We start from the raw sequence: 15,602 nt of genomic DNA, 5'->3' as shown, positions 1-15,602 counted from the left end.
TTTAAATTTCCATATATTTGCAATACACTTCAGAACCACTGCGTATGCTTGATGTTATTAAATGAACTGTTGGAAATGCACTTGCACAATATACATCCTGCAAAATCCTGCAGAAAAATTTGTTGGATGGTTTCTTTGTTTCATTAGGGCCTCCCTGCATCATTTTCAGAACAAAAATGCCCTATAGGGTGTAAAGTGGCTTTCTGAAGCTCTTTCCCTTCTCTGGGTGCAGATGGCCTCTACAGAAAATGGGGCATGGACATAGAACATTTTGAAAGGAATACTGGTTGGAGAGTGAACCATATATACCTGCAATTTATTACGTGGATATTGAGGGTGCCAGAAACTAACTGAGAGTGCTCTGACTCACATTTGGGACAGAACAGTCACAGCCTACAGCACAAACTTAGACTCTCAGTCCCCATATTCTTTTTTCTACAATTCATAGCCACAAAAGGGCAAGGTAAAAGAAGTAATTGGAAAAAACAGTTTCCAGTTGTGTATAACCTCAAGGCATTATGGACACCCAGATATAGAGGTTCCCCGAAGTGGAAGAAATGTATCGCTGGAAACACGGAAGAGTGCGGAAAAGATGGCAGCATGACAGCCTGCAATGGAGGTGATACAAGATAACATATCAAAGGTGTTCTTGCTGAGGATTTCCTGCTTGAAGAGATTTATAACATGAAATTAGATCCAGGATAGCAAGAGTAGTTTCTTTTATGATGAGGCTGAAATATTCTGAAGTTTGGGATGCTACAAGCAAGTATATAAACATGACACTTGAAAATTAATGTGCTGCTGGAGAAAATGGCTGGGAAGCAGTTGTTAAGATGGTTAAATCATCTTGAGGTCACAATGAAAAAAAAATGCACTGAAGTTTTCAGTGCTGTATATTTGCTTTATTGTTTCTCACAGAGATGTTGCTGATGGTTGTTGTTTACCACAACTGACAACTGATCACACTGGGCATGGAGCTCATGGCTGCATTTAAGCTGGACTAAATTATACTAAGCTATGAATGCTTTCTTGAATGGAAATCAGTTTCAGTATTTAATAGTAATTTTATTGTGAAAAAGGAAGTTTTTAGTTTTTGCAAAACTACAGGGGCATTACTTGTTACATTTATATATTCCTATTCAAATGAGTGGGAGATGCAGAACACTGGCATTTTTGAGGCTACAAGTAAGACTTTTTTTTCTTTTTTTTTTTTTTTTAATATTTACCATTCTACAGTGACAGAAAAGTAGTTTTCTCCCTTTTTAGTACTTTCAATATTTTATTTATTTTTTTCAGTCAACATCTTCTTTCTGACATGCTTAGACAAACTGCTAACTCATGTACCTCTACAGAACTGCTGCCATCCAGGAAACAGCCAGGCAAGGTGGTAGGGAAACCAAAAAAGGGCAGGATAAATTCATTTGTTCTTTACTGTGTTTTTGACCAAAACTCAAAAAGTATTAGGAGGATCATAATTTATTGCTTACATATAGTAGTAGTAGATTTTCTGCATGCCGTGAATGCTAAATCTGTAGTCAGTTGGCATTTTGTCCATCATTTAGTATCAGTTTGAAAAATGCCTTCACTTTGCCAATTTCATGCTGCCAATTCACAGTTCAGAGCTGCATGACAACAAAGGCAAAGTCAACTGCTGGAAAAATACAAGAGAAAAAAGACTGGCCTCAGAGAAGATTTCATTTAATGGTGCTAGGACATCTACTGCTGGCTAGATCTGTTGCAAAATCCTGTATTCTTATCTTCCTTCAGGAAACAGTATTTTAGCATACCTAGAATCCAGTGGAGTCACCCAATGGAAAACTAACTCTATAATGATGGAACATTGCTTACTTATATATTTGCCCTGGATAGTGTGTGGTTATTTTTAAAAAGTGTTGGCCAGTGTAGAAAATGAACCTGTGTAAGGAGAGAGGGAAAACATATTTGAAAAGCTGTCACAAAAGATTAGGACCAGCATTTTAACTAAAATGTACATGAGACAGATGATGTAAAGTTTTGAAAGCCACAGGTAATGTGACACTCTGCAGATGTTTGTAATGGGAGTGGAAGCTCTGTAGAAATGTTTTTATCTGATTACAAAGTTACTTATGTTGCAGCTCAGAATTAAATTGTTTCACCATTCAGATAGGACAAAGTAATTCCCAAGTTCTATATTTGTCATTTACACTGGCAATACTAAGTGCAAAGGCTAGAACAATCATTTTGTTATCTCAAATATTTTTGAGGTTTTTCAAAAGAATTGTAACTCATTTCTTTCTCAGTTTAAATCCTTTGTTTGTTTTCTTCAGGTTAATTGATAATAGACTGATGAATAATTCATCAGCATGTGAATTCAGATTCTGTCTGATGATGAATTGTTTCATTCAAAAAAAACCCCAAAAAACCAAAACAAACCAGGGTAAAAGAAGTAATTGGAAAAAACTTTGGCAAATGCTAACCTCGTGGTTCCAGGAATTTCATTCATTGTAAGTAACTAAATTCTCAAGTCAGGGCACTTTCTAACTATTTCCTTGTTACAGAGATATTCTTGTCCTCAAGTTGGTATCTCTACAAAGCAAATATATACTGTTTGCAGATTCCTGATAAGTAGAACAGCACTACTCAAAAAATAAAGATTCTGGATATAATATCAAAATATCTTTCTTGGGAATAGGGAAAAAACACAATTAGCAATATTTGTTATTGACTAAATTTTTCTACTCAATCAATAAGGAAAAAATATATTTATGCTTATTAAATCTCGTCTTACCTTGCCAAATGTATTCTTAAAGAAGGTTTATCAATTGTTCAGTCAATGCCTTTAATACTGAAACATGAATGGGGAGAATGTATCCCATAATTACTTTTTGATCTTAGCTTCTTCTTGAAAGAAAACTAAAAGTGCTGCAATTATTTAATCTAAAAATAAAGCTAATATGTAAAAAGCAATACTGAGAGTGTAAAAAGATCAAATGTTGAGCTTCAAAATAAAAGAGAGCTAAATTTGTCAAGGCATGTGCTAATTGTATGTTAAGAGAGGTCGTTAGTAGGATGGGGAAGAGAACTAGTTTTTCATTCAATTAATTAAAAAAATAACCTTACATCAAAACTTGGACTAGATTGAACAAATAATTTTTTTTTCATTTAAATTATATTTGCTAAAGGCTTGGATTTTTTAAAGCCAAGATATCAAGTGAATTTTGATAGGAGTATTTTTAGTTTATTAAGGCTACAACTGACTTTTTGTATCTCAGTGGTTTACGTGCAGTAATAAAACATTTCTGGTTCTGGAAATCTAACCCCTCTTATATTTATACACTCAGGCTCGTTTATATTTTTGGATTAGTACAAAACCACTTTCTCATGGATCTATGCTGCCTCTCTGTAAATGAGCATGGGCCCATGTATATAACTCCAGCCTGTGGGGAAGGGGGGAGATTTGTAGGAGAAAGCCTTTGCACGTGGCTTTCTTAGGCTGTAACCTAAGCCATTACATTTTTTTTTTACTAACCATTTCCTCTCTGGCAGTGACATTTGCCCACCTGGTAATGATGTGCAACATGGAAATGTCTTTTTGTGTCAATAAGTTATGTTGGACTGTTGCACACGCTCTCAGATAGCATTGGCAATCAATGAGGCATTCAGACTCTGTAAATTTTAAGTTAAGCAGAACTTTTCATTTTATTCAAAATTCAAAATTCATCACTTATGTTGGCTTCTTTTGTTTCCTATACTGGTTGCTCCTTATCAACCTGCTGTAGCTATTTTCATTTCTTTTGCATATGAAATTGCTTTGACTGTGTTAATATGATGAGACCTGCTATTTTTATAGGAACAGAGTATATTTTTTCTTTTTTCTTTTTCCATAAGAATGTTATATAAAACACCTGGCAGCTTAAGAATCCCAGAGATGCATTGCATGGAGCTGAAGTAAAAGTCTGCCTTTGTTGCAATGGGCAGAAATTATTTTGGGTGCAATGCTAAGTGTATTATAGAAAATATTGTTTTGCTTACGAGATAGTCTTTGAAAAATCACTATAATGTGAAAATAGGTAAAAACATTATTTTTCAACAGCTTAGGTGACTTATTTACTATTTTTTTTGAAAAGTTAATATCTTTGAGCATTTTTCATTTTTGATGAGGCAGTTTTTATCACATTCATTTTTGCTAAAGTAACATTTCTTCAACCTCAGGTATGGTTCTTATTACAGTGACGATAAACTTAATTATAGAACGGAATAACTCTGCTGGGTCAGAACAAATTTAAAATTATAAAAGCTGCTTGACTAAATTTCAATGCTGATTCTACAAACATCTCCATATGTTATATTGCTGTTCCTAGCTGAGTCCCAGGAAGGGAGCTGCACTCCAAACTGGGCACTGTCTATACAGAGATGGAAAGAAAATCAGCCCTGTACTAGCATTTGTATCAACTGAAATAGTTCTACTTGCTAGTTATTCAGTGTAATAAAAATACATGTCCTTGGAATAAGGCAATGCTTATTTCTCAACAACTTGAGAACATTTTAATTTATGAAAACAGGTAATGAATAAAAAAAGATTACCAGTACTGTTTTTTTAAAGAAACCATCCTTCATTTTTCCTCTGCAAGGCACTGATTCCTTCAAGCAGAGTTAGTGCTGAGTTCTTTTAACCCATTCATCTTCCTTACTAGTTTCTCACTTCCATTTCTGGACTTTTCTGGGACCCTGGTTAAAGTTATTCACTAGATTGCACCTCTTAGATCACACACCATTTTAATAATGATGATGCTCTTTTTTGGTACTTTGATATCCGAAATGTATCCATGGCTCTCTGATACTCTCCTTCTGGACAAAGTAGCCCTACAGCTGTTAAAAAGCTCCTCTGATAATGTGTAGAGCATCCCAGAGATGTCCAATGCTTTTCTTTAACTCGCTAGCAACCTCTAGACAATGTAGCAGATCTATTTACTGTTAATGTTTTACAGTAATAGTCAGATTTATGAACTCAGCTGAATCAGGTTTTTTTTTTAGTATCCTCATTTCTCACAGGACAGCTTCAAAACTTGCATTTTGAACAAGCTGACTGTTACAAACTTGTGCAGGCTTTTTTCCTCCCCTTTTTCCATTTTTATCTAAGTTCTTCATAAGGAGAATTGGGATATATGTGTTTTCTTGTTTTAGAGAATTAAAATGTTGATATCATTTGGCAAGGGGGATAGATCTAATAGGAGACAAAAAAGTATTCTGAGGTAAAATGGCTTGTGAAAGGGGTCGTATCTGAAAGGCTTTGAGTCAGCCCCATTTGCTTAGCAGCACGTAGAAAATCTGACCAGCACTGGTATATAAGACTACTTTATAAGCTGCATATACGTAAGTCTGAATTATGCACAAACACTATAAATATCTACTGCTGAATGTACAGCACTACAGATATGGGAAGAAAGGACCAATTAGATACATTAGAGAGTCACAAACCTGAACTTTTTCCAGCAGCTGTAGTTTTATGGGGAGGCTGTCATGTGCCCCAGGAGACAAAGGAATGCTTTCCTCTCTCCTTGTGCAAGGGGCACAACAGGCAGCTGTTGATAGCCTGGTTTCCTCATTGAGAGGCATTAACATTTTCAGTACTCCTCTCACAGCATGAGAGATGCACTGGTAGCATTCTCTCTCGCACTAAGAGAAGAATTACCCCCCCACCAGCTTTTCAGGTGCATGAGGCAAATGCCTGGCACTTCAGCTATATTGTTGTAGGCATTGCTGTACCTGCTGTGCCAGGTAAGTGTGCAATAGAATGAATTACTGCTGTTTGCTAGAGTGACTGAGCACTCTATTGAAGGTAGCAGGATGACATTTGTTCATATGCTTTCAGGGAAAACTCCTTAAAACATTCTAATGGACTTTCTTTCATTATGTAGCTAGCTACATTTTAGGATCTGAGAAAAGCAATCTGAGATGAAGTGCATGAGGTCACATCAGATTTTTTTTTTCTGCTTTCTTGACTGATGGGAGAATAATGGTTTTGTTTATCTTTTGTCCTAGCAGCTGGTAATTCCTATTGTCCTTTCATTTCTAGATTGTTTTTCCTTCTGCAGGACAGATTGGAAACACAGACCTAATCTTCTGCCACTTTATATCCTATGCAGCCACTTACAGGTGTATGTATAGTTCACCTCACCAAAATGACAATGCTTTACAGAGACATAAATTAGAAGATAGAAACATTGAAAGCAATTTAAAGAGCAAGGCAGGAAATAATCAAGTCCCAAGGAGACAGAGAAACTATCTTTAAGTCTTATGCCATCTGGACACAACTTTTTGTGAGTGCTTATGAGTTTAAAATATCTGTAGGTGCTGAGGCATCTGAAGGTTCAGCGACATATGCCATTTTTATGCGATGAGCAGCTGAGTCCCAGATCAGAGATTTACTAGCTGTTAAAGGGAGATACTCCTTTAAAGACTGCAGCAGACAAATTAAGCTTCTTAGTTTTCAGAAGCTGCTTTTATAGAAGAAGTTTTCTGTATTTGCTTCCCCTTCAGCTTGTCCTTTCCATAAAGCTGTGCTGGCTTTGGTGTTTGGCTATGTGTGAGACATGGCAAATGCTGCTGTGCAAGGGTAGTGCCTGTACTGGTAATACAGAGCTCTTTGTTGGACAGAGTTGAGAAAAATCTGGCTGTAATCTTTCAGGCTGAAAAAGACGGAATACAAAGCTTTAAGTCATATAAAAGCAGGCTGCAGAAAGAAAAGGACCCTGAGGAGGGCTCGTGGCAGCAATGTCCTTACAGAGTTACCAGTGAATCATCACATTTACTACATGATATCATTAAATCCCTCCTATTTAGGCCTGTTTACTGCAGAAATTGTGTTTTGTGTCTCCTTCCTTTCACAGCTGTGCAACATCAGTCACTTAAACATTTCTTAATGTGTCTGTTACCTCAGAATACCACCTCTGAGTATCTTTCTCCAGCCTTGTTTTTCTGTGCTTTGGTGAAAGGATAGCATAATGCCATGTAGTATAAAACATGCCTGCATTGGTAAGAAGATTATAAAGATTTTGTTGTGCTGCCATATAGCTGGGCCAAGACATAAGACAGAGACATTGCTGCAAACTCTTTACTAAGGCAACTAAAAGACAGACAAAAATAATATTCAGGTTGGTTTATAAAGGTTTGTTCTTTAAGGATGCTATTGAATTATAGGGGAAAAAAGCTCCTTCATTGCTTTTTTGCCTTTTCTTTTTGCTTGGGAGCTGAACCAAGTCTGCTTAATGAGCTTTGGCATGAAAAATGATCTTTGTTTCTTTCTTTCTACTATTTTCTATAAAAATAGAGCTGAGAGGGCAAGAAAGAGTACCTGAAATACAAATGGGTATGTTCAGAGAAAAATGAGCAGTTTCCTCAAGATAAAGCAAATGTCAGGGCACAGTAAGGCTGGGGACTGGAGTGGCAGGGTCCCCCCAAGGTCTCGTGGCCACGGATCCCATCACCACAGCCAGCCAGCAGGGCAGGCCCCTGGGGTCTTCTTAACCATGTAATTGGTGAGTAAACTGATACCCAGCAGCTACAGCTGAGAGTTGCTTACAGTCCTTCTTCCTTTTAAAATCCACTTAAATCTGTGATTTCTTTTTAACATAATTTTTTCATGTACTATAAAGCAGGACAAGGAGTCTGTACTCTTGTCAGTCCCTATTCCATTTACACTCTCATTATGTGAAGGACTGAAACAGAACTAGTATGGTGAGCCAACCTGGGGCTTCCTGGTTCTCACAGTGATTTTGAAGTATTTTCCCACATACCTTGGAGATGTTACATACCTTGGAGATGTTACATACCTCTGCTCAAACATCCATTTGCAGTCTGGGCAGCATTATGCTATTATTCCAGTGTTATGGCTGATAAGAAAAATGTTAGAATTGTGCTGTGAGCTGTGTAACAGGCTGTGGTGTAGTCCACGTTTTCTTTTTCCATAGATGGCACACAAGATTCCTGCCTCTCCATCCTGTCCTATGTCCTACACATTTATTGCCATGTCTCTGCTGCAGTTGTTCTGTTGGGCTCAAGCAGGTTTGTGAGGCTCTGCTGAAAACAAGATCTGGTCTGATTTGGATTAAAAAGAGGAGCACTTTTGAAATCCACATCACTTCAGTGTAGATCTAGTGATGTGGGACTACATTATCTTCACCGATCTGAGATGATACTTACTGGCTTAGTAAAAACTTAATCGAATCCTCTACATAATCTCCCCTGAAAAGTTTATTCTGCTTAAGAAAAAAAAAAAAAAAAAAAAAGAAGCAAGCAGCAAGCTGTTTTTCAAGAAGTAGCAGCCACATGTTCTGCAAGCAGTTAACTGCTGACCAAACTCTTAAGCAGAAACAGCTAGGGAAGATGTATGCATGGTAAAAAATACTTTTAAAAATGAAAAATGAATGAATGAAGGAATGTTTTTGCATTTTTAGCATAATTTTGAATTTCAAATACTTCAGGTTTTAATTCATTTTTCAAAGTACTGAACATTCACTGAATTGCCACTTATAGATTCTTTTTATTTCACTTCCAAATGATGTCAAATTAAAACAGTTCCATGTTTGATCAAAACAGCATCAGAATTACTGCAGAGTGTCACTCTTTCTCAGTTGATGCTTTAGGTCAATCTCCCTGTTCTGCTAGCCTATCCAAGCCTGGAAATGGTCCCACTGCCTGAAAGTATCTTGGGCAGGAGCTGAACAATATTTAGCACAAGGATAGCTTTTCAGGTAACTACAAAACCAAAAAAATGTGGGATCATGTGAACACATTCTGGGTCAGGAGAACTGCACATGATAAAGGGATAACTTCTGTTTCCAAGAGCTAGCAATAGGGTGGCAAGTTTGCTTTAGTCCCAATCAAATAGCTGGATGGAGTCCTCCTACTCCATATTATACCTTCAGAGAAATGGGAAACCTCTTATTTTCTTCATTATTGGAAAAAGAAGATGAAAGAATGGTTCAGCTTATCAGTGCCTTTCTTTTTTCTCCTGGCTGCTGGTTATTAGCTGTCTTTCACATGAGAAAGAATAGACGTTTTTCAGCTCAGTGAGGAAAGCATATATATATTCCCAGATAAGAGGACTGGCAAAACTAGGGAAGAAATCACAATTTTTCTCGGCCAAGTGAAATAGAAATTTCACCTGCCAACTTCTCTCCCTAGTTTTGATTCTGTAATGTTTGAGTAGGCTTGCAAGTAGCTGACAGAATTTCATTCTGTCTCTAAATAGTACCATAGCTATTTAAACAGCTAAATACAATATGAACTCATTAACTTGCAGTAGTCTGAAAATATGTTTCCCTGCTTCTACTTCAGGAAAACATACCATTTTCGCTAGAAATTTTAGTTTCTTTGACTGTATGTCCCCCTCACGTTTTAAGAATAAGGCTAGCTAAAATACTGCTTAGAAATATATCTTGTCATTCGTTTAATTTATTTTTTGGTAAGCGGGATCAAAGACCAAACGCGTCTCGACAGTGGCATCTAGTGGCATAATACGTGCGATGTCCTTGAGAGAGCTGCAGCCTATTCTTCACGCTGATTAATGTTCGGTCCACGGATTCGTAGCTTGGGAGCTCTCCCTGCGGGTGACTTGAAGGCTTCTTCCATCCAGAATAGATGAGGAATACATGTAGCAGTTTTCACGGGAGATGATGTTGTTCTGGGGGAAGAGGTCCATGCCTTTATTTCAGTTGCTAGGAAAGATTTGCCCTTTGCACATCTGAAAAGTTTCTGGTGTAATGAAACCATAAAGGGAGATTGGTATCTTCTGAGAAAGTATTTAAGCTAGTCTGACACAGCGAGTCAAACTATGAGAGCATAAGGTCAGTGAATTTGTGCTGGGGAACAGCCGAAGAATGTCCCAGCAGGAACTATTTAACCACATCAGTACATAAAAAGAAAAGGAGGAGAAAAACCCCCTTTTTCTCTTCTTGTTTCTAAATAGCTTCACTTTACTTATGTTTGTGCTACTGTACTTACAGTGTGTCTACTACTACATTGCAAAACTCCAGCCTACTGTCATGAAGATGTGGATCATCACCTTGAGTCACCATCTGGGACATGAGATTTACCTTCCCAGTCAGAAGAAGAGAGAGGCATTTCCTATAGACAGCCATGATGATCTACAGCGAGGTTATCTATATGTAATCCTCAACTGCCCAGCACTGAGGAGTTTAGAATGACTGTAAGGATAGGAGCTGGCTTGATTCTTGAGAGCAAACTTTTACCAAAAATGAGATACAGGTATCAGTGAAGTGAGATAATATTTAGTGTATTACTTGGACTCCCATTTTTGGACGTCTTAGTCCCAGGGCATGGAGCCAGGTAGTTGAATTTACTGTTCATTTGGGAAGGAAAGCAGGAGAGAGCTGAGTGGTTTTTTGTAGTATTGTTGTTCAACCCATGCTGTCTCAGAGACATTAATGATCTTTTGGGCTACAGTAATACGAAAACATCCCTTTGTACCTGCAGTGGATGTTCACACTGCATAATCAATGCTAGAAGAGCAGATGGAAACCTATTTCATACCTGGAAATAAACAAAATTAAAACCCAATCAGAAACAATTACATCAAACTTGGTATTACTTTATTAAAACTTAGAAATCAGCATGGTGTATGAAATCCATCAAATCTTGTGCATCTTCTTTGTGAAACTAGAACAAACAATAGAATTTATCATTTCCATATGATAAATGGTCAAGGCCAGCCTGGATAAGGGTTGACCTGGTCTAGTAGAAGATGTCCCTGCATATGGCAGTGGGCTGCAATGAGATGATGTTTAAGGTCTCTTACAACCCAAACTATTCTATATGTTTTTTAAATTGTGGGAAAAGGGGGCTGTAATCACCCCTTTTATAGTTTTACTTGGATCTTCATTTGCACTTTCATCACACACTAAAACAAACCTGAATCTCAAATTTTAGGTATTGAAATATTTATTGTTTCTTATACAGCCTTTCATTCATAGGCCTCAACCCATTTTAGAGAGTCTTATTTGCATCCCACTTTTTATTTCCCTCCCATACCTAAAGGGAGCCTGCAAGAAAGGAGAGAGACTATTTACAAGGGCACGTAGTGACAGGACAAAGGGGAATGGCTTCAACCTGAGACTAGATTAGACAACAGGAAGAATTTATGGGAGTGTGAAGAGGCCCTGGAATAGGTTTCCCAGAGAAGCTGTGGATGTCCCATCCCTGGAACTGTTCAAGGCCAGGTTGGATGGGGCTGCAAGCAACCTGGTCTAGTGGAAGATGACCTTTATGGTTCCTTCCAACCTAGACCACTCCGATTCTGTTTTGCTGGGGAGTCAGTGATCACAAACAGCTTCATACAAGGGACAATTTAAAACAGAAAAGTTAAGTTCCTGTTTTCAGCAGTCCCAATAAAGGTGCTTATTTAGATTGCTGAGACAGACCATGAGACCTCAGCATGGAGGGAGGAAGGATGAATATTCTTCCTGCTGCCTGATGTAATATTTCGCAAGCCACTGGCACAGCTGAAACTAGGTCAAGAGAAATGCCTCGAGCTCCGAGCCTGCATTCCACCAGCTAAACTTGCAAAGAAAACTGCACTGCCACAGTTTTTTTTGCAGAATTGTCTGCTAACTGAGCAACACTTTGGTGTCATCTGAGTGTTGCAAGACTTTTCTGACTGTAGATGGCACTGCAAGGTAAGTGTAAAGGTGTGTCTCTAGTAGCTGTGGAGATTTTATTATCTTGAAATTGTTTATTTATCTATCAACACTCTGATATCAAGAGAGCATTTTATCACTAAAGACCTAAAAAGAAGTAAGGTAAGGCCAGAGGAGAGCTGTCTGGAGGTGATGGAAGGAATGCCATGATATCTTTGACAACATACTATTTAATGCAGGGCTAATGGGAACTAACACCTTCCACAACAGGTGTTGGTGTAGCAGTGACTAGTTACAGAGATGGACACGAGTGGTGCAGGACAATTCCAGTCTCCCTCTGCCACCCAAACTGAGCACAGCAAGATCCTACTGCCAGCATGGCCACTCTACCTGGGTTTGATGCATGACAGGGGGTCAGATGCTTTTTTCCGGGATAGCACCAACATAGCTGCATCTGGGCATGATATGTACAGGGAAAAAAAATCAGCTGGAGCATAAACAGGATGTTTACCTAGTCTTTACAAAAAGTTAAAACCAAAACTCTTTTTTCCTGTCATTGGAATAAGGCAAGAAAGGCAGTTTCTCTCTGTTTCCACCAGTTCAGAAGAGAGAGACAGATCTTCTTTTTCTCTTAGCCACCATAATCTTTCCTCTCCCCTCTCTGTGAGACTGCCAAAGACCAGCAGTGTTATTTGCCATGGCTGTGGACTCTGAGATTTGCACTGGAAAGTCAGTATGAAGCCCAAGAGAATCTCCTTGTCTTTTCATCCATCTCTCCTCTCCACAGAAGGCTGATGCTCTGAAATAATCTGCAGCCTTGCTCCTTCTATTCAGGAAGATAAGGGAAAGACAGGCCCCAAATTGAATTTTTTGCTGCACTTTAACAATAAACTTCCCCCAGAATAAAAAAAAAAAAAAAAAAGATTCCAACAACTACTTTGTTTAAAATCATGCTCTTCTGCAAAATATTTCACAGCACAACAGATCATACTACAATAACTTTACATATACTGCAGTCTTTAATTTTATTGAAGATTACATTCTAATAACTCTCCCTTTACCAGGTCCCACAAAAGTTCTTTTAGTACCTGTGGGATGCCATTATAATTTTTGTTTCATGTATGCTAGGCCCTTTATCACAGGATTTTACAAACCATTTTTTAAAAATACAGGAATTCTGAACAAATGGGGGACAATGCATTGTCACCACACACGCTGCATATCACTGATAATAAACTATCCTTTTTGTGTATCTGGAAATATACAATAACAGAAAATCTACCTTAGGCATCAGAGAAGCTCCCAAGGTCTAATTAGACAAGCTGGAAATCCTGGAAGCCAAAAAGGAGATGTTGGAGTTTCTGACATGGCACAGATACACAGAAGTGTTCCAGCCATGCAAGATGAAGAACCTGCTTTTCTGGAGCCATGGTTTGCTGAGAGAAAGCTCCTGGAAGCTTACCACCACTCTATTTCCTACTTCACAGGTGAGCTCTCAAGTAGATTGATCAGTTTGGGAAGCCCATATCCATCACCATTGTCATTTCCATGCTGTTTGATCCTTGGACTTCTCCACACTTTCTTAGATTGTTATACATCAGGAATTTTATTACCCCGTCTGTTTGAGTAAGAGGATAAGCTTTGTTAGAAAAAGAGGCACATAGTTTTAGTAAATTTGGAGATTTTTTTTTGCAAGCTTTCCCTTCTAAGAGGTTTTACATTGAATTTTGCTTTATTAGTTCTGTAATACAAATTTCCTAGCATTTATACTCTCTTTTTTTTCCAAGTTCATTAGAGAGAAGGATCATGAGAAACATTTTTAGTAGCAGAAGTTAAGCCTGATTAATATTTTCTTCAGCAGAGTATTACTGCTGCCAAAAACAGCTATTACTCAAGGCTCCAGAGAACACTGGTAATAATTAGGCCAGCTAAGGCACATAAATAGATAAGTGAAGGCAAAAATCTGTCACTTGACATTTAGTATAGCTGAAAAGGAAAAAATTAAGAATTTTCATTTTTGATATATAGATTGAACTTTCTGATTAATGACTTAAAAATAATCAATTTTTTTCCCCAACATTCAGGATCAATTTCAGACAGAATAAAGCACGAAGTTCTTTTTTTCCTTTCTGTCACTTAAATCTCCTCCTCTAATTCCTCCAGCAGCCTAAGTCTGGTGCAGACTACAACGGAGGGATGGATAAGATTAATAGGTCACTAGAAAGCTGCCTAATGGGGTAACGTCCTCCCTATAGCCTAGATTTATCTTCCCTAACCTTAAATGAGTACACACATTTAGAGCACAGTCAATTTGTAATTCTTCAACAGTCAATGAACTGTTGAAGAAGCAGTATATAAAGTATATAAAGTATATAAAGACAAAAATACACTCTGTAGGCTAGTTAAGTTGCTCAAAATTAATGTTCCTCCTCAAATTCTGAAGATAGCTAAGTATACTGGTTTTCCTTTTAAAGTGTTGCTCTTCCTTCCTTTCTATGGATTAAAGCCTAGAGCTTCTATAAAAAGTAACAGCAGTTAGAGACATATTTTTTTCCTATAATTACTTGTTTATTTCTGGTGATTCAGATCTTTTCACCACGGACTGAAAAAAGCCAGATGAACAGTTCTTTATTGACAGACACAAACTACATGTGTCAGAAACTTACAAATGTTGCTGTTGGACTACCCAATTAAAAATACTCTTCAGTGACTTGTTGCTGGCTTTTCATCTCCACATCTGTAATTTTTTCCAGAAGACTTAAAATAGCATATTTTTATGCAACAGTGTTGCAATTTTTCACAGTAAAAAACCCCAAACCAAAACAAGTAATTTAAACAGATGCTCAAGTTACCCTGTTTGAGCTACTTTTGTTTTACAATATTACTTTAGCACCTCAACGTAGTTCTGCAAATCAAGCTGTAGCATCCTGGTTCTGTGAATGGTGTTCACTAGTTTGCTGCTGCTTTTGCAGAGGCAGTACAAGATAGCGGGAATTTCTATTACTGACCTGTAAGCTGGGGTCAATTAGAAAAACCTAAACAATAAAAAACAGGCAAAGCAGTTAATATCTATTTTTTCCATGAAAGTATTAAAAGTACTGCAAAGATAAAACTCTTGCATAGAAAATGATTGCTGAAAGCCTTTGGATATTCTGTCAAGGTTTTGTCTGGCTTGGACTCTCAGGTCTTATCATGACTCTGTTATTTTCCCACTTTTCTTTGTTGCCTGCTGCGGTTTTCTATTCTTTACATTAATATTTATTATGAAAGACCTGAGGGGCAGTCCAGCTTCCATCTTTTTCATATGGAATCTTAGACATTATTCTACTTTAAGCCTCTTCATCTTTCCATCATGCTCTTTGCTGCTCCAAAGTTGGTCCAGGCTATTCACTTGAATTTGTTATTATGCAACAAAGCACTGCTTAGAACTGACTTCAGCTGTATTTGGACCTCCTCATGTCCCCAGATGGTCATCTCTGTCCTTAGGCCGGCTGGCAGCAGACTTGGATCACGGCCACCTCCGACCTTTATTTGTGACTGAGGCACTAAGAAACTATCAATGGGAAAATAACGCATCAATAAATTTCACGTAGCTTGCAGTTTTAGTTGCAATGGTGAATGGCTGCTGGCAAACTAAATGTTTATAGAGAGAAAATCAGAGAGCGGATCGTATAGTTCGCATTAACTGAGTCAGATGGCACAGGTAAAAATGCTTGAGTTCACCTAAATACAATTCATACTGGATCTTTCCCAAATTGAACTGCTACTAAAGAACATGCATAACTTTTTTTTCCAACTGTTTTTTGGTTTTAAAGATAGCTGTGTTGTTTTAAAGTCATAATGTTCACACCGCATGGGATAATGCCGGGGCTTTAAAAAACATATAGGAACTCTGGCCATTACATTAATATCAATACATCATTAACTTCTTTCTTGAAAAAAATAAATCAATTTCTTTTTTTCACG

Source organism: Fringilla coelebs (genome assembly GCF_963513975.1).
Source record: "Fringilla coelebs genome assembly, chromosome: 3".
In the NCBI taxonomy this organism is placed as follows: domain Eukaryota; kingdom Metazoa; phylum Chordata; class Aves; order Passeriformes; family Fringillidae; genus Fringilla; species Fringilla coelebs.
This window is presented reverse-complemented; position numbering follows the sequence as displayed.